The sequence below is a fragment of the Arachis hypogaea genome, chromosome 15 (assembly GCF_003086295.3).
Source record: "Arachis hypogaea cultivar Tifrunner chromosome 15, arahy.Tifrunner.gnm2.J5K5, whole genome shotgun sequence".
In the NCBI taxonomy this organism is placed as follows: domain Eukaryota; kingdom Viridiplantae; phylum Streptophyta; class Magnoliopsida; order Fabales; family Fabaceae; genus Arachis; species Arachis hypogaea.
The window spans coordinates 96,125,733-96,150,587 of NC_092050.1; the positions used below are offsets into that span (position 1 = coordinate 96,125,733).

The window sequence follows — 24,855 nt, forward strand, 5'->3', positions numbered from 1 at the left end:
CTCTTCTACTCTTCTAGTTGGTTCATCAAGTCTTGGGCCTGGGTCTTTGGATCTTGAGTTTGAAGTAGTTATCTTCTTCATTGGGCTTGGCTTTACTTGTAGAGAGAAAGTGTGAAGTGGGCAGAGACTTTAGCTCAGGACGTTAGTGGTGTTAACGTTCAGTGAAAATATGGGTTCGAGAACGTTAGTGACATTCAACTTTTTCACTAACGTTCCTTACCCAAGTAAGAGCCACGTTAACCTCAACGTTAGTGGCACAAACGTTGCCACTAACGTTGCCTCTTTGTCCTTCGCGCACGTTATTGGGACTCAACTTTCCCAATAACTTTGAGAAGCCTCCCCCTTCCCTACGTTAGAGTCCACGTTAACTTAGTTAACGTGGCTCTTTTAACGTAGGCTTGCCAACCTTCGAGAACGTTAGTGACACTTAACATTGTCACTAACGTTCCAATGTGCCCCTTAGCTCCCACGTTAGAGTCCACGTTAACTAGGTTAACGTGGCTTCTAACGTGGCCATGCTAGCCATCTCCAACGTTAGTGACAAAGTTGAGTGTCACTAACGTTGGCTCAACATTCCCTTATCCACGTTAGCTTCCACATTAACTAAGTTAACGTGGGAGTTAACGTGGCTCATGGTGGCATGTGTGGGCTCCTTCCAACGTTAGTGACAATGTTGGGTGTCACTAACGTTGGTGTCACCTCCCTTCTTCACGTTAACTTAAGTTAACGTGGGAGTTAACGTGGCTTATTGGGGCTTGTGTGGGTTCCTTCCAACGTTAGTGAAAATGTTTAGTGTCACTAACATTGTCGACCACCTTGTTTCCTCACATTAGCTTCCACGTTAACTAGGTTAACATGGGAGTTAACGTGGCCTAGTGTGACTTGGCCAACGTTAGTGATAATGTTGAATGTCACTAACGTTGGCTTCCCCCCTTTCTTCTTACGTTAGAGGCCACGTTAACTAAGTTAATGGTGCACGAAATTGTGATGTCCAGGCTCGAACAATCCCTGGTAATGGCTCCAAAGCTTGGTGCTTTGATCTGAATTCATAATAGTCACAACTTCGATACAACTAACCAGCAAGTGCACTGGGTCGTCCAAGTAATACCTTACGTGAGTAAGGGTCGAATCCCACGGAGATTGTTGGTATGAAGCAAGCTATGGTCACCTTGTAAATCTCAGTCAGGCGGATATAAAATAATCATGGAGTTTTCAAATATTATATAATAAAATAGGGATAGAGATACTTATGTAAATTATTGGTAGGAATTTCAGATGAGCGAATGGAGATGCTTTTCGTTCCTCTGAACCTCTGCTTTCCTGCTATCTTCATCCAATCAGTCTTACTCCTTTCCATGGCTGGCTTTATGCAAGGGCATCACCGTTGTCAGTGGTTACATCCCCTCCTCTCAGTGAATAATATGCTCACGCACCCTGTCACGGCACGGCTACTCATCTGTCGGTTCCCGATCATGCTGGAATAGGATTCACCCTCCTTTTGCGTCTGTCACTAACGCCCAGCACTCGCGAGTTTGAAGCTCGTCACAGTCATTCAATCATTGAATCCTACTCAGAATACCACAGACAAGGTTAGACCTTCCGGATTCTCTTGAATGCCACCATCATTCTAGCTTACGCCACGAAGATTCTGGTTAGGAGATCTAAGAGATACTCATTCTAGCTTATTTCATGTAGAACAGAAGTGTTTGTCAGGCACGCATTCATAAGGGAGAAGGATGATGAGCGTCACACATAATCATCACCTTCATCACGTTTTTGGATGCGAATGGATATCTTAGAAGCGAAATAAGAAGAATTGAATAGAAAACAGTAGTACTTTGCATTAATCTTTGAGGAACAGCAGAGCTCCACACCTTAATCTATGGAGTGTAGAAACTCTACCGTATGAAAATACATAAGTGAAGGTCCAGGCATGGCCGAGATGGCCAGCCCCTTAAAACGTGATCAAAGGATCATAAGGTAATCCCAAGATCCAAAGATGATCAAAAGATGCCTAATACAATAGTAAAAGGTCCTATTTATAATAAACTAGCTACTAGGGTTTACATGAGTAAGTAATTGATGCATAAATCCACTTCCGGGGCCCACTTGGTGTGTGTTTGGGCTGAGCCTGAGTGTTGCACGTGCAGAGGCCATTTGTGGAGTTGAACGCCAGTTTCTGTGCCAGTTTGGGCGTTCAACTCTGGTTTTGGATCCTTTTCTGGCGCTGGACGCCAGATTTGGGCAGAAGGCTGGCGTTGAACGCCAGTTTACGTCGTCTATTCTTGGCCAAAGTATGGACTATTATATATTGCTGGAAAGCCCTAGATGTCTACTTTCCAACGCAATTGGAAGCGCGCCATTTCGAGTTGTATAGCTCCAGAAAATCCACTTTGAGTGCAGGGAGGTCAGAATCCAACAGCATCAGCAGTCCTTCCTCAACCTCTGAATCTGATTTTTGCTCAAGTCCCTCAATTTTAGCCAGAAAATACCTGAAATCACAGAAAAATACACAAACTCATAGTAAAGTCCAGAAATGTGAATTTAACATGAAAACTAATGAAAACATCCCTAAAAGTAACTAGATCCTACTAAAAACATACTAAAAACAATGCCAAAAAGCGTATAAATTATCCGCTCATCAGTTAACGTGATGACTAACGTGGCCACTTATGAGCTTAGTCCAACGTTAGTGATAACGTTAAGTGTCACTAACGTTGGCTCCATTTCCTTTCTTCCACGTTAGAGTTCACGTTAACTTCGTTAACGTAACTCTTATCGTGGGCAATGATGGCTTCGAGAGCGTTATTGGCAATCACTTTTCTCATTAACTTTGCAAGTTACTCCCATTCCACGTTAGTGTTAACGTTAGTGTAACTAACGTAGCCACTAATGTGGTTCTTCTTTGCTTCCTTTGTCCTGAAATCAAGCAATAAAGTGCATCAAAGTTCTAGTCCAAGTCATGGGAAATGCAACATCCAATTTGTCCTTAAATTCATGCAAAATCCTCATGAAATCATGTAAAGTGCACAATGTATGCTTGAATCAAGATGTAAGTGAATATCTATCCAAAACTAGCTTATTTCCTAAGGAAATGCATGAAACTACCCTAAAAACAGTAAAGAAAAGGTCAGTGAAACTGGCCAAAATGTCCTGGCATCACAACACCAAACTTAAAGCTTGCTTGTCCCTAAGCAAGTACTGGAACAAGAGAATTATGAATGGAATGCCAAGAGAAATGAGTCATTCTTGTGGAAGTCATGTCCCTGGTTTTATGGTGGTTTCATGCATAGCAACTTAGGTTCATTCCTGGCTTTCAGACCTTTATCATGTCCTAGAATACTCACTGTGATTGCATTCCATGAAACTTTTATTTATTGATCCTTTTGTTGTTATTTTAGGACTTATTTGTGTTCTTAGGCTAAGTATTCTGTAAGGGGGCAACTCTTTAAAATAAGCTTTCAGCCAACACTCCCGAACCAGTTGGTTCAAGGTGCTAGGTGTTGAAGCACCCCTAAGGACTTACTTGCTCAAGTCTCTCCCCCATACATACACACCACAGGCACATAGTTTATTTATTTTCTTTTCTTGAGACCTTGGTGTCCAGCACCTTTTTGTGTTACTAAATGCTCTGTAGTGAGGGTTACTCTTGATAGTGGACTTTCAGCTGATAATCCCGAGTTAGTTAACCTAAGTTACCAAGTAATAAGGCACCCCTAAGAGCTTATTCATCCAAGTAGATCCCTCACACAAGAACACCACAGACACATGCCTCAAGATTAAAACCATTGGTGCCTAGCCTTATTGCTTACTCTTTTTATTTTATTCCTCAACTTTGATTCTTCTTTCCCTTTTTCTTATTAGGATCTTCTTATTTAGCTAGTCTCATGGGGTGTGTCTCAAGCATAGTATTCATGACAGACAGTTGTCCTCCCACCTTATGGTTGAACCAACTTAGCTAACTTATAACTATACCATAAACTCATGAACTTACTCCATAGTATGAACTCTTCTCTGGTCTTTTGTAAAGCACTCATTCTCTTTTCATTTAATTCAAAGGGACAGGCATACAAGTAAGTAAGGAGATGATGTAGTAACATAAAGAGTAGCAAACATAGACCTCTTCAACACAAAAACTTAAAAGACAGAATTTATAACGGTTCAAACTAGCATGTAACTATTAATCAAGATTGCATTCGGTCTTCCAATTTTCAACATGCTAAGTTCATGGAGTTAAGTGACAATACAACCTTCAGGTGATGGTTTCTAGTTGCCCTCTATTTGTCATCATCCTGGTCTTTGTTACCTCACTTCCTTGGGTGAAGGTGCACCATTTCCGCATAAGATTCCTGCAAAGTTATTGGAAGTTGCTTGTTTCCAAAGCACTTGAGAAATAGTTAGCTTGCATATATGCTTGTGACTTCTGAACTTAATTTGGTGTGTCAACACCAAACTTAGTTCCTTCCCCAGTACAGAACATTGCATATTTGTAGACAACCTCATATCTTGTTGTCTAACAAAACAATTATCAACTTAAATCTAACTAAATCTGAGTTGTTCCCATTGATTGATTGGAGCTAGCAATGTGCTTTGGGAATGGAGTGTGATTGTAACTAAATTCCTTTGGTGGGACACCAAACTTAGAATCACACTTTCACTCTTGAATTGTTTTGGTGTGGAACACCAAACTTAGCTCCTCGCAATACATAGGAAACAACTTGTGATCCTTATTGAAATAAAGATGAAAAGGAAACTACCTGAGGTTGGGTTGCCTCCCAACAGAGCGCTCTTTTATCGTCGCTAGCTCGACGGTTCCTCCTTTACTTGCGATGGTAATTTACTCTGGGGTTTTCCCCCATGTTGCCCAGATAATGCTTGAGTCTTTGTCCATTCACTGAAAAGTCCTTTCAGAACCTTCATCCATGGTTTCGATGTGTCCATAAGGTGAAACTTTTGTGACAAGAAAAGGTCCGGACCACCTTGATTTGAGTTTTCCTGGGAATAGTCTCAATTTGGAATTGTAAAGGAGTACTCGCTGCCCCTTTTCGAAACTCCTGGGTGCAAGATGCAGGTCATGTCTTCTCTTTGCCTTCTCTTTATACATCTTGGTATTTTCATAGGCTTGTGACCTGAATTCCTCCATCTCTTGCAGCTGCAAGATCCTCTTTGCACCAGTAGCAATGCTGTCAAAGTTTAGTATCTTGATAGCCCAGAAAGCCTTGTGTTCCAGCTCCAGTGGTAAATGACAAGCTTTCCCATACACTAGTTGATATGGGGACATTCCATGTGGTGTTTTGAATGCTGTTCTGTATGCCCAAAGAGCATCACCCAGCTTCTTCGACCAATCCTTTCTTGATGCACCCACAGTCTTTTCCAGAATCCTTTTTAGCTCTCTGTTGGATATCTCAGTTTGTCCACTTGTTTGGGGGTGGTAAGGTGTGGCTACCTTGTGTTTTACCCCATATCGTAGGAGAAGAGCTTCTAGTGGTCTGTTACAAAAATGGCTCCCTCTATCACTGATAAGTGCTCGTGGGACTCCAAACCGGCTAAAGATATTCTTCCTGAGGAAGTTCATGACTACCCTGTTATCATTCGTTGGGGTTGCAATAGCCTCTACCCATTTGGAAACATAATCGACTGCTACCAAGATGTATTTGTTTGCATATGAGGTTGGGAATGGTCCCATGAAATCGATTCCCCACACATCAAACAATTCCAGTTCCAAGATGAAATTTTGTGGCATCTCATTTCTTTTGGGCAAGTTTCCAGATCTTTGGCATTCATTGCAGCTTTTTACTAGTTCTTTGGCATCCTTGAAAAGGGTGGGCCAAAAGAATCCGCTTTGCAACACCTTAGCTGCAGTTCTATCCCCTCCAAAGTGGCCTCCATAGCATGAGCCGTGGCAATTCCATAGGACCTCTCGTCCTTCTTCTTCCGAAACACATCTTCTAAGGATTCCATCTGAACACTTCTTGAATAGATATGGCTCATCCCAGACAAAGTACTTTGCATCATTCATGAGCTTCCTTTTTTGATGTTTATTGATCTCTGGAGGCAATGCCCCAGTTGCCTTGAAGTTGGCAATGTCTGCGAACCATGGTGCTTTGTGAACTATCATCAACTGCTCATCAGGAAAGAACTCGTTCACACTTGTATCAGGTGTTCCACCTTTATCATGAGGAATCCTGGATAGGTGATCTGCTACTTTGTTCTCCACTCCTTTCTTATCTCTGATTTCAATATTGAATTCCTGCAGTAATAAGATCCATCTTATTAGTCTTGGTTTTGATTCTTGCTTGGCAAACAAATATTTAAGTGCTGTGTGATCTGTAAAAACAATCACTTTAGCACCAATGAGGTATGATCTAAACTTGTCAAATGCAAAAACTATTGCTAGTAACTCCTTTTCAGTAGTGGTATAATTTCTTTGAGTATCATTAAGGACTTTGCTAGCATAGTATATCACATGGACTAAGTTGTCTTTCCTCTGTCCTAACACTGCCCCAACTGCAAAATCAGATGCATCACACATCAATTCAAACGGTAAATTCCAATCAGGTGGGGAAATGATAGGAGCAGAGGACAACCTTATTTTCAAATTTTCAAAGGCTGACATGCATGTTTCATCAAAGATAAATGGTGTATCAGATAAAAGGAGATTGCTTAAGGGCTTGGCTATTTTTGAAAAATCTTTAATAAACCTTCTGTAAAAACCAGCATGCCCCAAAAAGCTCATAATTGCCTTGACGTCACTGGGTGGAGGCAGTTTTTCAATAAGTTCTACTTTGGCTCTGTCAACCTCAATGCCTTGGTTAGAAACTTTGTGACCAAGGACTATTCCTCCAGTCACCATAAAGTGACATTTCTCCCAGTTCAAGACCAGATTGGTCTCTTGGCATCTTTTCAATACCAAGGCGAGGTGATATAGGCAACTAGGAAAGGAATCCCCGAATACTGAGAAATCATCCATAAAAACTTCAATGAATTTTTCTATCATATCTGAAAAGATAGAAAGCATGCAGCGTTGGAACGTCGCAGGTGCATTACATAGCCCAAATGGCACGCGCCTGTAGGCAAACACTCCATATGGGCAAGTGAAATAGGTTTTCTCTTGATCTCTGGGATCAACCACTATTTGGTTATATCCTGAATAACCATCGAGAAAACAATAATAGGCGTGCCCTGCGAGTCTTTCCAACATCTGATCCATGAATGGAAGGGGGAAATGGTCTTTTCGTGTAGCCTCAATGAGCTTCTTGTAGTCTATGCACATCCTCCATCCTGTGACTGTCCTTGTAGGAATTAGTTCGTTCTTCTCATTGGGAACCACGGTAATTCCTCCTTTTTTTGGGACAACATGCACGGGGCTAACCCAGGGGCTGTCTTTGATCGGGTAAATTACCCCTCCCTGCCATAACTTCATAACTTCTTTCTGTACCACTTCCTTCATGATTGGGTTCAACCTCCTTTGGGATTGGATGGATGGTTTGGCATCACCTTCTAGCAGTATCTTGTGCATACATATGGCCGAACTTATCCATTTCAAGTCAGCAAGAGTCCAACCAATGGCATCTTTGTGGTTTCGCAGTACTTTGAGCAGTTCATCCTCTTGATCTTGGCTGAGGCATGAGCTTATAATTACTGGGTAAGTTTCATCTTCTCCTAAGTATGCATATTTGAGAGAGGGTGGCAACGCTTTGAGTTCAAGTTTGGGTGCTTCTGACTTTTCGTTCTCTTCCTTTGGTGCCCCTTGTATTTGAATCTCTGCTGTTGTAACCTCTTCACTAAACGTAGACTCCTCCTCTATTATACCTTTAGGTTCTTCTTCTTCAAAACTTTCCTGCACTGCGTCTTCAAGTGAGTCCAACCTCATACACTCTCCCATTTGCTCCGGTGGGTAACTCATGGCCTTGAACACATTGATCGTCATCTTTTCATTGTGTAATCTCAGGGTGAGATCTCCTTTTTGTACATCAACAATAGCTCCAGCAGTGGCCATGAATGGCCTTCCCATGATGATAGAAGCCTTGGCTTCCTCCTGCATGTCCAATACTACAAAGTCTGCTGGGAAGATAAAAGCTCCCACTTTCACCAGCAAATCTTCTACGACGCCATGCGGGAACTTGAACGATCGGTCTGCCAATTGTAAGGCCATCTTTATTGGTTTGGCTTCCTCAATCTTCATCTTTCTCATCATAGCTACCGACATCAAATTGATGCTGGCTCCTAAGTCACAAAGAGCCTTTTCCACTGTGATTTTCCCTATAATACAAGGGATCTGAAAACTCCCAGGATCCTTCAATTTCTGGGGCAGTTTGTGCTGAATGATAGCACTACATTCTTCGGTTAATATCACAGTCTCGTTGTTCTTCCAGCTTCTCTTCTTAGTCATAAGCTCCTTCAAGAACTTGGCGTAGAGTGGCATTTATTCTATTGCTTCAGCAAAGGGTATGTTGATTTGCAGTTTCTTGAAGATTTCTAAAAATCTCGAAAACTGATTATCATCTCCCTTCTTCTTTAATTGCTGATGGTATAGGACTCTTGGGGCGTCTGGCTTCAGCACTTCTTCCCCTTTTTGTGAACTTAAAGTGGGAACTCGAGCTTCGTCCTGCTCTTCATTCTCTTTATTTGAGTCTTCTTCTTGTGGTTTTTGGGGGGTTTCCTTCAGTTCCTTCCCACTCCTATGGGTGATAGCCTGACACTCCTCCTGTTGTGTTGAGCTAGTATTGCTGTGAAGGTTGTGGCTGGAAATTTGCTTGAATAAGTAGCCAATTTGTGTCTCAAGTTTCTTGATGGCAGCATCCTGATTCTGCATATTGGACATCACCTCTTCTCGGAATGCTTTACTATCTCGAATCTCTTTGCTTATGCCATCGAGTAGATTCTCAATCTTTGAGATTCTGTCATCTAATGATGATAGGTCAGGCTGAGGAGGGTTATTTTGGTTTTGATGTGGATGTGGAGAGGTGTTGTTATGGGGGTGGGAGAGGTGTTGTTATGGGGGTGTTGATATAGTTTAGATGTGAAATGTTGGTGGGCTGCATTGTTGGGATTTGGCCGCCTTTGATCAAGGCTTTGGTCTTGTTGATTTCCCCACCCAAAGTTTGGGTGATTCCTCCATCCAGGATTGCAGGACTTGGAGTATGGATCATGGTTTTGCCTAGGTGAATTCCCAATGTAGTTGGCTTGCTCCTGACTACCCTCTGCTTCTTCATTCACTCCTTCTTGGGTTGTTAATGAAGTGCAGATTGCTGCTACTTGGTTCCTCACCATCTTCTTGGTGAGGTCAGCCAGCTGCTGGGTGATGAGATATTTTGGGGAAAAATAAATTTCTTCCAAAACACCACAAATCTAACCGGCAAGTGCACCGGGTCGCATCAAGTAATAAAAACTCACGGGAGTGAGGTCGATCCCACAGGGATTGAAGGATTGAGCAATTTTAGTTTAGTGGTTAATTTAGTCAAGCGAATCAAGATTTGGTTGATGGTTTTGTGACTTGCAGAATTAAATTGCATTGAAGTAAAGAGAACAAGAAATAAATTGCTAAAACTTAAAGAACAAGAAATTAAATGACAGAAACTTAAAGTGCAAGAAATGTAAATTGCGGAATCTTAAAGTGCAAGGAATGTAAATTGCTTGAAATGTAAAGGGGATTGGGATGTGGATTTGCAGAAATTAAACAAGGAAAAGTTAAATTGCATTAAACGAAAGAGTAAAAGGGAATTTGGGGTTGAACCGGATATGAAGCAGAAAAGTAAATGAACATAAGAAGCAGTAAACAAGGAATTGAAATGGTAAATTCAGATCTCAGGACCCAGAGACTAGAAAACCAAGTCTAGATCTCAATGCCTTCCTAGATCCAACAAGAACAATTGCAAGGAAATTGTAAATTGCAAAGAGAATAGATGAAAAGCAATGAACCGGAAATGAAATTCAATTAACAGTAAAGAAAACAGGGAGATCCAAGATTGAGATTGAAACAGAATTTCTTCAATTCTCCAATCCACGATCCAAGACAAGTGTAAATGAAAATAAAAGCAATGAAAGCAAAGAAAATTAAAGTTCAAAAGCTCTCCGAAAACTAATATGAAAATTCTAAAAGGAAAGCTCTCTCAATAACTTGAATTCTATCCTATTTATACACTTTCCAAAATGATCTTCAAGCCTTGAGTTGGGCCTTTGTTCTTGGTGGAATTGGGTTGAAAGAGGCCTTGGTTGATTGCTCTTGAAGTTTGAAGAAGAACCAAAGTGAACCAATTGAACGGTTTTGAAGTTAGCCATAGTTGGACCTAACGTTTGAGCCAAAGTTAGGGGTCTAACTTTGGCTCCAACTTTTCATAGCAGCAAGCAACATTCTACTGGTATGGACGTTGGTGCCAACGTTAGGGGTCTAACTTTGACCCTAACGTTGGCAATGCTTTGTGCTAGTGGCGTGATGCGCATAAACGTGTTATGCTACGATTTAGGAAATTGCACGATCGGCAAAATTCCTTCCGGCAAGTGCACCGGTTATCGTCGTCAAGTAAAAACTCACAATAGAGTGAGGTCGAATCCCACAAGGATTGGTTGAGTGAGCAATTCGGATTAGAAGTGTGTTCTAGTTGAGCGGAATCAAGATTTGAGATGAGAATTGCGGAATGTAAAATTGGCGGGAAAAGTAAATGACAAGAAAATTAAATGGCTGAATCTTAAATTGCATGAATTAAAGAGCAGAATGTAAATTGCTGAAATTAAAAGGGAATGGGGATGATTGCAAGAATTGAATTGCAGAATGTAAAGAGAAAGTGGAAATCAGAAATGGGGAATTCATTGGGTTTAGGAGATATTGAAATCTCCGAATCAAAACATGTAAATCTCTTCCTCAACCAATGCATTCATTGAATTTTGCTTGGCAATCTTATATGATTGGATCCCAATTCCTTGGCTCACCAATGCTCTCTAAAAACAAACAAATTCCCAATCCCTTGGTTTAAATGTTCATAAGAAGAGATGATGCTTGATCACTGATTATACCACACAATTTCATGAACCACAATTTGGTAGGATTACATGTCACAATATCCATCCAAACCCCAATCCAATCCACTGTGAGAAAGCTTCTCTAGCATGAATCCTCCATTCCTTTCCCAAGGCTCCGAAGGATTCCAAGTATGAGTAGTCTCTTTCCCAAGACAACTACTCAATGGAATTAGATCGAGAAGCTTTCTAACAAAATTCAAGAGAAAAGATTGAAGAAGAAGATAAACTATTATTGATTCATTGAATTACAATAGAGCTCCCTAACCCAATGAAAGGGGGTTTAGTGAATCATAGCTCTGAATTCAATTACAAAGAAAAAGAAACTAGCTAAAAGTGAAAGTCCAAAAGTCCCCTCTCAGGGGCTGGATTCCCCTCCAATCCCCCCCCCTTCAAATGCAAAAACTAAGGCCTTTAAATAGGCTCCCTAAATTACAAAATGAAAATGAAATTCAAAGCAAATTACAATCAAATGAAAATAAACTATTCTAGATGATTCTTGTGGCCTTGATTTGGTGTTGTTGATGGGCCTTGCTTGCTTGAAGGGCTGAGTGACATAATTGATCCAAAAAGGATAATGATCCATTAAAATACACTCAAATGTTGCATCCCCTTTCTTGAGTCGTCACTTTGTTCTCTTGTCAACCTTGCCAATTTGATGCCAAATATAGACTATTATACCTCGTTGGAAAGCTATGGATGTCAGCTTTCTAACGCAACTGGAAGCACCTCAATTGGATCTCTACAACTCGAGTTATACTCCATGGAAGGTGAAGAGGTCAGCTGGCCTGATTGCATGTTGGTACTATGCTCTTCTATGCACATTACGGGGCTGTTTTCTCCCTCAATTTTTAGTATCCACCATGCATGCCATATATGCTTGGAAAGCTCTAGATGTCTTCTTTCCAATGCATTTTGAATCACCTCATTTGGAGTTTTGTAGCTCAAGTTATTTATGTTTGAAGAAGGCATGGTCAAGCTGTTCCATATAACACGTTTAAGCTTCAGTTTAAGGTTAAACTGAAGCTTAAACGTGGATAAAGGAAGGGCAGCCCTGGAGGTCGAACACGTTTAACCTCCAGTTTGAGGTCAAACTGGAGGTTAAACGTGGAAGCTTAGAATGGTAGCCCTGGAAGTGTCGAACACGTTTAACCTCCAGTTTGAGGTCAAACTGGAGGTTAAACGTGGAATGGCTCCCTGGTACTCTTCCTGGTTCTGGCGTTTAACCTCCAGTTTGAGGTCAAACTGGAGGTTAAACGTGGAACTCCTCCCTGAGTGGCATTATCATTCTGGCGTTTAACCTCCAGTTTGAGGTCAAACTGGAGGTTAAACGTGGAATGCTTCTTTAGTGAGGCTTTTCATTCTGGCGTTTAACCTCCAGTTTGAGGTCAAACTGGTGGTTAAACTTCATTTCCAGCATTTCTTATCCTTCATGATTTTTGGCGTTTAAGCTCCAGTTTAGGCTTAAACTGGAACTTAAACTCCACATGTGATATTCAAGCTTCCTTTATTGATTTTGTTGCTTCCTTGCCTAGCCTCTTCTTCCCTGAAATCATCCAAACAGTTGCATCAAAGTCTTGCTAAAATTCATGAGAATTCTTCCATTCATAGCATTCAAGGAATATAACTAAAAACTCATGGAATTTGCATAAAAATCTTCATGTTTGAATGATTTAAGACAAGCATGACTATTTGGCCCAAATGATTACTTAAGGCTCAAGAAACTGCATAAAACAACTAAAAATAACATAAAAAATGCTAGTGAAACTAGCCTAAGATGCCTTGGCATCACAACACCAAACTTAATACTTGCTTGTCCCTAAGCAAGTTCTGAATTATTGAGAAGAAAGAATGAAACAGAAAGTAAATTCATTAGCCATATCAGTAAGTAATTGACATTGATTAATGGGGTGTTCATGCAGAAAGTTGTTGCAGCATCACTTTATTGTTTCTTAGGTAAGAATGTCACTTTTTATGTTTCCACTAAAACACTGCTATGGCCTCTTGTTATTCACATATCCTTGGCAAGTTTCTTTTCTTTGTTTTTCTTTTTCTTTGAGCTTATTTGCTCCTTGTTGCTCAGTGTCATGTGTTGCACAAGCCTTTGGCATTTTCTTTTTCTTATCAGTGCACTACACATATCCACTACAGGCATTTTAGTTCACATTTCTTCTTGAGACATTGGTGCCCAGCACCTCTTTGTGTGACTAAATGTTTTGTATTTAGGTTGCTCTTGATAATGGACTTTTGGTTGATAATCCCGGGTTAGTTAACCCAAGTTACCAAGTGTTGAAACACTCCTCAGAACCTATTCATCCAAGCATATCCTTAATACATAAACACCACAGGCATTTGTCTCAGAAGTTCAAACCATTGGTGCCTAGCTTATTTTCTCAATTTTTTTGCTTTTTGGTTGCCCTTTTTCAGTGGTTTTTTTCTTCTTCTTTTTCTTTCTTTTTCATGGCCAAAGACATTTATTCATCAAGATCCATAGACAGCATCCTAATTTCCACTAAAAGTGACAATTCTAACTTTATTTCTTAGTGAGCTGACTATTCAATCAAACATGCATACCACCACTTAATCTTATTTGATTTCTTACCAAATGGAATTGAGTTACTTTTGTTCAAACTTTTCTTTTATTTTTTTGGAAACAGAACAAGCATGGCAAGCATACATTTAAGCAAGTGAAGTTTATCCAGACACTTAGACTATCACTTATTTGGAAATTAAACAAACAGACAAACAAAAACTGCAATGACTCAAACTTAAAGCAGGGGTGCATGCAAACTTCAAATATCAGCAATTCAAAGTACAAGCAATTAAGTGACAATACAACCTTTTAGCATCTTCTTTGTTGTTCATCATCCTTCCTAGCCTTGGTGTTCTCTTTGATGATGATGTATATTCCTTCCATGAGATTGATTGTCTTCCTGCAAAGCTATTAGAAGTTGCTTGTTCCCCAAGCACTTTGAGAATTGGTTAGCATGCATGTATGTTTGTAGGCCTCTGAACTTAGATTGGTGTGTGAACACCAAACTTAGTTCCTTGCCATATGCAGCAATTTGGATTATATGCAGAAAACCTCATGTGCTTTTATTAAGAAAATAACTATGAACTAGAAAAAGAAACTATGAACTAGAATTTAAACTCTTGTTTAAGTAGTTTCCCTGATTGGTTGGAGCTAGTGACTAGTCATGCTGAGGTAGAAATGTGCTTTTAATGAAGTTTTTGGTGGAACACCAAACTTAGAATCTCACATTCACCCTTGAATTGTTTTGGTGTGCAACACCAAACTTAGCTCCTTGCAATACAGATAAATCTACTTAACTCTTTTATTGAAATAACTAGAAAAGAAAAACTACCTTTGGTTGGGTTGCCTCCCAACAAGCGCTTCTTTAACGTCATTAGCTTGACATGCTGTTCCTGACTTTCTTCCTCTTCCTCCAGTTTGTTAAGAGGAATGACTTCAAGTGGATAAAGGAGCTAGTTAGTGCCCCTTGTTGTGAATGCTTCTTTCCAGCAAGCTTTCCCTTGTGATTGGCTTGAGTGAACTTGCTTGTTGGCTCAGGAGTTGGATTGTTCTTCGACCTTCTCTTCTTCATGGATATGGTCCTTTGTTTCTCGGTCACAATCCTCATTTTGGTGCTTGTTTCTACTGCCTTCACATCCTTGATCTCAGAACTTGGTTGTTGTTGGACAGTTGGAGTATCCTGTTCATCAAAAGCTTCCTGAATTTGTGGTTCAATGAACCCTTCCTTTTTGCAACTCTCTGTGTCATTGGAGTGTGATCTCCCTTGATTGACCTTCTCCATTTCTTGTTCTTCTGATTCCTCCCTTGGGTTTGCCATGGTCTCACTAGAAGAATTGTGGGTAGGGATTTGCTTTGATAGATATTCAATTTGTGCTTCTAGCTTTTGAATGGCAGCACCTTGATTTTGTAAGTTGGATATCAATTCTTCCTTAAAGCCTTTCAAATCGGTTATGTCTTGACTCATGATTGCAAGCATTCCTTCCATCCTGTTTAATTGATCTTGAAATTGTTGGTTCGGATTAGGTTGATGAGGTTGATTATCTTGGCTGTGATATGGTGGCTGGGAGTATGTGTTTTGTGTGGGTTGATAGAGTCTTTGGTTGGCATGTTGGTAGTGGTATGACTCTTGTGGATAGTGAAATGAATTGTATGAATTTGAGAAGGAATTTTGTGCTGAGAAATGCTCAAGTGATGAAGAATTTGGATATGTAAAACTAGGAGGTGAGGTTGGATAATTCAGAGGTGATGGCTCTTGATGAATGGGGTGTGAATAAGTGAAATCTCTTTGGTTTTGATCTTCCCAGCCACAACTTGAGTAGTGATCAAATTCACCAAAACATGGACCATTTTGTGGCTTTGGGAAGTACCCCTTTTCCTGTTTCTGATACTCCCACCCACCATGAGCATAATAACATGAATCATTCTGTGGTGGTGGAGAGTTTCTCATGAATTTTGATTGACCAAAGGATGATGGATACTCTTTTTTTCTTTTTTGCAATGTGCTCAGTCTCAAACAATACTCATCCAAAGATAGTGGAAATCCCATAGTGAGGCAATATCACAAACAGTTAGTATGCTAACAAGTGAATAAGCAAAGAAAACAAATTAAAATTTGCAGAAATTAGCAGTAATAAACTGAAACAAAAACTATTAACAAAAGAAAAGAAAAATTGCTCAATCTAGTTAACTTCCAATTTGAGAATTGTCAATCGAAAACCAATCCCCGGCAACGGCGCCATAAACTTGATGCGCATAAACGTGTTATGCTACGATTTAGGAAATTGCACGATCGGCAAAATTCCTTCCGGCAAGTGCACCGGTTATCGTCGTCAAGTAAAAACTCACAATAGAGTGAGGTCGAATCCCACAAGGATTGGTTGAGTGAGCAATTCGGATTAGAAGTGTGTTCTAGTTGAGCGGAATCAAGATTTGAGATGAGAATTGCGGAATGTAAAATTGGCGGGAAAAGTAAATGACAAGAAAATTAAATGGCTGAATCTTAAATTGCATGAATTAAAGAGCAGAATGTAAATTGCTGAAATTAAAAGGGAATGGGGATGATTGCAAGAATTGAATTGCAGAATGTAAAGAGAAAGTGGAAATCAGAAATGGGGAATTCATTGGGTTTAGGAGATATTGAAATCTCCGAATCAAAACATGTAAATCTCTTCCTCAACCAATGCATTCATTGAATTTTGCTTGGCAATCTTATATGATTGGATCCCAATTCCTTGGCTCACCAATGCTCTCTAAAAACAAACAAATTCCCAATCCCTTGGTTTAAATGTTCATAAGAAGAGATGATGCTTGATCACTGATTATACCACACAATTTCATGAACCACAATTTGGTAGGATTACATGTCACAATATCCATCCAAACCCCAATCCAATCCACTGTGAGAAAGCTTCTCTAGCATGAATCCTCCATTCCTTTCCCAAGGCTCCGAAGGATTCCAAGTATGAGTAGTCTCTTTCCCAAGACAACTACTCAATGGAATTAGATCGAGAAGCTTTCTAACAAAATTCAAGAGAAAAGATTGAAGAAGAAGATAAACTATTATTGATTCATTGAATTACAATAGAGCTCCCTAACCCAATGAAAGGGGGTTTAGTGAATCATAGCTCTGAATTCAATTACAAAGAAAAAGAAACTAGCTAAAAGTGAAAGTCCAAAAGTCCCCTCTCAGGGGCTGGATTCCCCTCCAATCCCCCCCCCTTCAAATGCAAAAACTAAGGCCTTTAAATAGGCTCCCTAAATTACAAAATGAAAATGAAATTCAAAGCAAATTACAATCAAATGAAAATAAACTATTCTAGATGATTCTTGTGGCCTTGATTTGGTGTTGTTGATGGGCCTTGCTTGCTTGAAGGGCTGAGTGACATAATTGATCCAAAAAGGATAATGATCCATTAAAATACACTCAAATGTTGCATCCCCTTTCTTGAGTCGTCACTTTGTTCTCTTGTCAACCTTGCCAATTTGATGCCAAATATAGACTATTATACCTCGTTGGAAAGCTATGGATGTCAGCTTTCTAACGCAACTGGAAGCACCTCAATTGGATCTCTACAACTCGAGTTATACTCCATGGAAGGTGAAGAGGTCAGCTGGCCTGATTGCATGTTGGTACTATGCTCTTCTATGCACATTACGGGGCTGTTTTCTCCCTCAATTTTTAGTATCCACCATGCATGCCATATATGCTTGGAAAGCTCTAGATGTCTTCTTTCCAATGCATTTTGAATCACCTCATTTGGAGTTTTGTAGCTCAAGTTATTTATGTTTGAAGAAGGCATGGTCAAGCTGTTCCATATAACACGTTTAAGCTTCAGTTTAAGGTTAAACTGAAGCTTAAACGTGGATAAAGGAAGGGCAGCCCTGGAGGTCGAACACGTTTAACCTCCAGTTTGAGGTCAAACTGGAGGTTAAACGTGGAAGCTTAGAATGGTAGCCCTGGAAGTGTCGAACACGTTTAACCTCCAGTTTGAGGTCAAACTGGAGGTTAAACGTGGAATGGCTCCCTGGTACTCTTCCTGGTTCTGGCGTTTAACCTCCAGTTTGAGGTCAAACTGGAGGTTAAACGTGGAACTCCTCCCTGAGTGGCATTATCATTCTGGCGTTTAACCTCCAGTTTGAGGTCAAACTGGAGGTTAAACGTGGAATGCTTCTTTAGTGAGGCTTTTCATTCTGGCGTTTAACCTCCAGTTTGAGGTCAAACTGGTGGTTAAACTTCATTTCCAGCATTTCTTATCCTTCATGATTTTTGGCGTTTAAGCTCCAGTTTAGGCTTAAACTGGAACTTAAACTCCACATGTGATATTCAAGCTTCCTTTATTGATTTTGTTGCTTCCTTGCCTAGCCTCTTCTTCCCTGAAATCATCCAAACAGTTGCATCAAAGTCTTGCTAAAATTCATGAGAATTCTTCCATTCATAGCATTCAAGGAATATAACTAAAAACTCATGGAATTTGCATAAAAATCTTCATGTTTGAATGATTTAAGACAAGCATGACTATTTGGCCCAAATGATTACTTAAGGCTCAAGAAACTGCATAAAACAACTAAAAATAACATAAAAAATGCTAGTGAAACTAGCCTAAGATGCCTTGGCATCATGGCGCCAACGTTAGCCTCCAAGTTAGGGGCTAACGTTGGCGCAAACGTTGGTGCCCCTCCCTTGTGTCTTCATGTGCCAACGTTAGCCTCCAAGTTAGGGGGCTAACGTTGGCGCAAACGTTGGTGCCCAGGGGAGAACTTCTCTTGCCAACGTTAGCCTCCAAGTTAGGGGGCTAACGTTGGCTCAAACGTTGGGAGCCCAGGGAGTAATCTTCATGCCCAACGTTAGCCTCCAAGTTAGGGGGCTAACGTTGGGGCTAACTTCATGCCTCCAGGTTCAATTTCACTTATTCAATTCTTCACTTCTAGCCATTCCTCTTTGCTTCAACCTTTCTCCAAGCTTTCTTCACCTATCATTAATCAACCAAACTCATCAAAGCTATGCTCAAAATCATGAGATATTCAATCTTTCATAATATGCAACAAATATAACACAAAACCTCATGAAATGGCATGAATTCATATATGGTTAGTTCAATCAAGGGAAACATGAAAATCTACTCAATTAGCTTGCTTGTAGTTCAAGAAAGTGCATAATTCTAATGAAAACAAAAGAAAAAGACTAGCTAAAATAGGCTAGGATGACTTGTCATCACAACACCAAACTTAAAGCTTGCTTGTCCTCAAGCAAGAAATGAATTATGATCAGAGATTCTTTCAATTAAGATGGATTGAGGAACACTTGTAAAGTACAGTGAGTGAAGTGATCAAGTAACAGTGGGGTGAACTCTAAATCATATGCTCATGCAAGAGCTGCAGTGCTCACTAGTCCTTACATATTAGGAGTCGTAGGTCTTAGGATTTTCATCCAAATGGTATCATGGAGATCTCTTTATATGTAATCACCTTGAAGCAGCTTATAGTTTCTGTGCTCTGGCCTCGACTCTAAGTATCATGTCTCAAGGCGACTCTTTAGATAAGCTTTCAATCAATACTCCTAAACCAGTTGGTTTTAAGGTATTAGGTGTTAAAGCACCCCTAAGGATTTACTTGCTCAAGCCTCTTTCCTTGACACACTTCAAGCACAAGCATTTACTAGGATAACAACTCTTTGAGTTTTTGTTTCTTTCTTTCTTTTTCTGCCTAGTAATTGATGCTCAGAGCCTTAGACCATGTTCTTTTTGTTTTTGTTTGCTGCTTCTTGGATCAATAGATTTTTGAGAATCCCCACAATACTTCTTTGAACTTCATGTCCCGCCTATGAGCTCCCATGCAAGTTTTCACAAGCATGCAACCTCAATACATTATCACACAACCAGAACCACCACTTTTCTTAATCTTTTGCTTACCTCAAAATTGTTTAATTCCTCAATCTTTCTTCTCAAAGAACTTTCATGTGATGCATTTCTTGGAAATTGAGTGCAAACAAGTTTTGAAAATGAGAATGTTGTGAATGATCAAACATCTTGCTTATTGAATTATAGAGAAAGACTTATGCTATGCAGGCAGGGGTAATAAAAAAGAAACTATGTTATGCAGATAGGCAGGGCAGATCAGAATACAATCCAACTTTCAATTTCAGCAATATTTTATGTAAAACAATGACTTAACAATACAACCTGTTGGAGTTCACTTGCTCTCCTTCTTCTCATCATCATCATTGCTGGCCTTTAGGTTCATCTTTTGTTTCTTTGGTTGATGATGCTTAGTCCTTCCAACAGCTTGTATGGACCTCTGCAATGATATTGAAAGTTGCTTGTTCCCCAAGCACTTAAAAAAAATGGTTAGCTTGCATGATTTATTTGTGGGCCTTTGTACTTACTTTGGTGTGGGAACACCAATATTAGTACCTTGCCAATGCATCGGATTAACCATGTGTAAAACTCTTTTTCTTTTTCAAAAATGATAAAACTGAAAACTAGGAAACAGCAGAATAGTTAACTAGTTCATCCATCATGCTTGAAGCCAGCATTATGCAGAAAATGAGAATGTGTTTTATGATGGGATTTTGGTGAAACACCAAACTTAGAATCCTTCATTCTCTCTTATATTGTTTTGGTGTGTAACACCAAACTTAGCTTCTTTGCAATGTAGATAAACTAATTAACCTTTTTATTAAAATAGTTATGAAAGGAAAACTACCTCAGGTTGGGTTGCCTCCCAACAAGCGCTCTTTTATTGTCACTAGCTTGACATCCTCTGTGCTTGCTTATTTCAGATTCTGAGCCTTCTTCTCCTTGTCCCATTGTCCATCTAAGTGAGGCTTTGCTTCCTTCTTACTTGTTTCTGTGAGGTTTTTGGCTAATTGTTCTATTTGCTTCTCAATTCCCCGAGTAGGTCCTCATAGTGTTTGTTCATCCTCTTTAGATGTGTCATCATTCTCTCTACTCCACTTTCTAGATTGGAGATCCTTTGAGAATTCTGTGAGATTATGTGGTGATGTTGTTGCAAGTTTGGGATTGTGTCACTGGGCAGTGAGCTTGAAGGTCTCTCAATAGAAACTTGCTTGGAGAGCTGCCCAATCTGCCTCTCCAGGTTCTTCAATGAGGCTTCATGGTTTTTGTTTGTTATTTCTTGGTGTTTCATCATTTTTTCTATCAAGGTCTCCAAGTTGGTGAGTCTATGATAGTGTTGTGAAAGTTGTTGGTTGTGAGGTATCTGAGGTTGGAAGGGTGGGCAGTGTGGTTTTTGCAAGTTTGGGAAATAGTTGTTGTAGTTGAAGTTCCTTGGTTCCTGATGTTGAGGTTCCCTCATTCTTAGATAAGAATGTGGTTTCCATGGTGGGAACTGTGCATTCACTGTAGTGGAGTGGAGAAAATCAAGTTGTCTAGCCATTGACTCCAATTGTTGCTGAGTTTGCTGATGTAGCTGTTTGCTTTGATTCATGACTGCCTTCACTCCTTCAGAACTCATTGTATCTTCCTCCAAAGTTGCATTCGGTGGTGTCTCAAATGAGTGTTGGTTGTTGGTTCTCTTGTCGTTGAACCTTGCAGTTCCTTGACTAGTTGCTGTTGCTCTGAGTAAATCATTTGAGGAGTGCTCTACTGCTCTTCTCATCTCTGGGGTTAATCCTTCATAAAATGCTTGGAAAGCCACTTTGTCATTTGCTTTCATGTATCTTTCCCATGCTTTGAGCAATGGTTCTTCCTTTCCTTGCATGAATGGATGTGTTCCTTCTTTCATCTTGATGTTTTGTCGGGATGTAGAGAATTTGGCTAGAAATTTGGCAACCAGACCATCCCAACTAGTGATACTTCCTTAGGGGAGAGTTTCAAGCCATTGTGCTGCCTCATCCTTTAGTGAGAAAGGGAATAGCAAGAGCTTGTAGACATCATAATTGACAACATCACAGATCCTCAGAAAATTAGATAGATGCTGTTCAGAATCTTCCAAGGGATTTCCACCATAAGAACAATTGTTCTCTATTAGTGTAATGAGTTGCGGCTTCATGTTGGGATGTTCTTCTTTCCTGTGACATATGAATCAATCAATAGAAAACACAGTGATTCTCTTGAAAATTGAGTGTAGCCGGTTGAGACAAAACTTCAAACAGTTAGTGGGTTAGTCAAAATTAAAGAAAAAGTGCTTGATCTAGATTACCACCTCACTTAATCATTGTCAATCTAATCAATCCCCGGCAACGGCGCCAAAAACTTGATGAGATATTTTGTTGAGAAAATAAATTTCTTCCAAAACACCACAAATCTAACCGGCAAGTGCACCGGGTCGCATCAAGTAATAAAAACTCACGGGAGTGAGGTCGATCCCACAGGGATTGAAGGATTGAGCAATTTTAGTTTAGTGGTTGATTTAGTCAAGCGAATCAAGATTTGGTTGATGGTTTTGTGACTTGCAGAATTAAATTGCATTGAAGTAAAGAGAACAAGAAATAAATTGCTAAAACTTAAAGAACAAGAAATTAAATGACAGAAACTTAAAGTGCAAGAAATGTAAATTGCGGAATCTTAAAGTGCAAGGAATGTAAATTGCTTGAAATGTAAAGGGGATTGGGATGTGGATTTGCAGAAATTAAACAAGGAAAAGTTAAATTGCATTAAACGGAAGAGTAAAAGGGAATTTGGGGTTGAACCGGATATGAAGCAGAAAAGTAAATGAACATAAGAAGCAGTAAACAAGGAATTGAAATGGTAAATTCAGATCTCAGGACCCAGAGACTAGAAAACCAAGTCTAGATCTCAATGCCTTCCTAGATCCAACAAGAACAATTGCAAGGAAATTGTAAATTGCAAAGAGAATAGATGAAAAGCAATGAACCGGAAATGAAATTCAATTAACAGTAAAGAAAACAGGGAGATCCAAGATTGAGATTGAAACAGAATTTCTTCAATTCTCCAATCCACGATCCAAGACAAGTGTAAATGAAAATAAAAGCAATGAAAGCAAAGAAAATTAAAGTTCAAAAGCTCTCCGAAAACTAATATGAAAATTCTAAAAGGAAAGCTCTCTCAATAACTTGAATTCTATCCTATTTATACACTTTCCAAAATGATCTTCAAGCCTTGAGTTGGGCCTTTGTTCTTGGTGGAATTGGGTTGAAAGAGGCCTTGGTTGATTGCTCTTGAAGTTTGAAGAAGAACCAAAGTGAACCAATTGAACCGGTTTTGAAGTTAGCCATAGTTGGACCTAACGTTTGAGCCAAAGTTAGGGGTCTAACTTTGGCTCCAACTTTTCATAGCAGCAAGCAACATTCTACTGGTATGGACGTTGGCAATGCTTTGTGCTAGTGGCGCCAACGTTAGCCTCCAAGTTAGGGGGCTAACGTTGGCGCAAACGTTGGTGCCCCTCCCTTGTGTCTTCATGTGCCAACGTTAGCCTCCAAGTTAGGGGGCTAACGTTGGCGCAAACGTTGGTGCCCAGGGGAGAACTTCTCTTGCCAACGTTAGCCTCCAAGTTAGGGGGCTAACGTTGGCTCAAACGTTGGGAGCCCAGGGAGTAATCTTCATGCCCAACGTTAGCCTCCAAGTTAGGGGGCTAACGTTGGGGCTAACTTCATGCCTCCAGGTTCAATTTCACTTATTCCATTCTTCACTTCTAGCCATTCCTCTTTGCTTCAACCTTTCTCCAAGCTTTCTTCACCTATCATTAATCAACCAAACTCATCAAAGCTATGCTCAAAATCATGAGATATTCAATCTTTCATAATATGCAACAAATATAGCATAAAACTTCATGAAATGGCATGAATTCATATATGGTTGGTTCAATCAAGGGAAACATGAAAATCTACTCAATTAGCTTGCTTGTAGTTCAAGAAAGTGCATAATTCTAATGAAAACAAAAGAAAAAGACTAGCTAAAATAGGCTAGGATGACTTGTCATCACTGGGTAATGAGCTTGTTTTGGGCCAGCAGAGCATCTACATTGTTTAGTTCCATTACTCCTCTTGTATTCCCTCTTTCGGAAGCATAGAAGTAGTCGTTCTCTGCTACTGTTTCAATGACATCTATGGCCTCCTCAATGGTCTTCTTCTTGTTCAAAGATCCTCCGGATGAATGGTCTACGGCCTTCTTTGACTCATAAGAGAGCCCTTCATAGAAAATATGCAGTTGCACCCATTCATTGAACATATCTGGTGGGCACCTCCTTGTTAGGTCTTTAAACCTCTCCCATGCTTCATATAGAGTCTCACCATCTTGTTGCCTGAAAGTTTGGACCTCAGCTCTCAGCCTATTGATTCGTTGAGGAGGGTAAAATCTTGCTAAGAATTTGTTCACCACATCTTCCCAAGATGTCAAGCTCTCCCTTGGGAAAGACTCCAGCCACTTGGCTGCCTTATCCTTGAGTGAGAATGGAAATAAGAGCAGTCTATAGGCGTCAGGATGAACACCATTAGACTTCACTGTGTCACATATTCTCAGGAAGGTGGTTAGATGTTGATTGGGGTCCTCTTGGACACTTCCTCCGAACGAACAGTTGTTCTGAACAAGGGTGATGAGCTGTGGTTTTTGTTCAAAATTGTTGTCATGGATGGTTGGCTTTTGAATGCTACTTCCACAGTTTCCTGGGTTTGGATTGATGTAAGAGCCTAAAACTCTTCTATCCTCCCCAGCATGATTTGCTCGACCTCTTCCGCCATGGTTGTGAGCCTCTTCCTCACGATGGTTTCCATATTTTCTTCCATGTTTGGTTCAAAGTATTCCTCAAAGTGTTCCTCCTCTTCTTCAGCATCAACTACACGTTTTTCTCTTGCCTTCCTCCTTAGTCTAAGGAAGGTTCTCTCAGGTTCAGAATCAACGGAAGTTGAAGCCCCGCTTCTTCTCCCTATCATACAACCAACAAGTACAAGCAAAGAGAATAAGTGATGGGATATTTTTGTGGAAAAAGGAATTTCTCCGAAACACCCAAAACTAACCGGCAAGTGCACCGGGTCGCATCAAGTAATAATAACTCACGGGAGTGAGGTCGATCCCACAGGGATTGAAGGATTGAGCAATTTTAGTTTAGTGGTTGATTTAGTCAAGCGAATCAAGATTTGGTTGAGAGATTTGTGATTTGCAGAATTTAAATTGCATAGAAAGTAAAGGGAATTGGTAATTGGCATCAAATTAAAGAGAACTGAAATTTAAGGTGCTGAATCTTAAAGAACAAGAAATTAAATGGCAGAAACTTAGAATGCAAGAAATGTAAATTGCAGAATCTTAAAGTGTAAGAAATGTAAATGGCTTGAATTGTAAAGGGAATTGGGAATTGGATTTGCAGAATTTAAACAAGGAAAAGTAAATTGC

The 24,855-nt window shown here is 40.0% G+C and overlaps 1 non-coding gene across 1 annotated transcript; it reads left to right on the forward strand.

Moving 5' to 3' along the window:
- The first annotated feature begins 23,692 nt into the window (after positions 1 to 23,692).
- On the forward strand, positions 23,693 to 23,799 carry LOC112753244 (small nucleolar RNA R71). The gene has a single exon (XR_003177638.1). It is a non-coding gene; the product is annotated as a small nucleolar RNA R71 (small nucleolar RNA).
- The last annotated feature ends 1,056 nt before the right edge of the window (positions 23,800 to 24,855 follow it).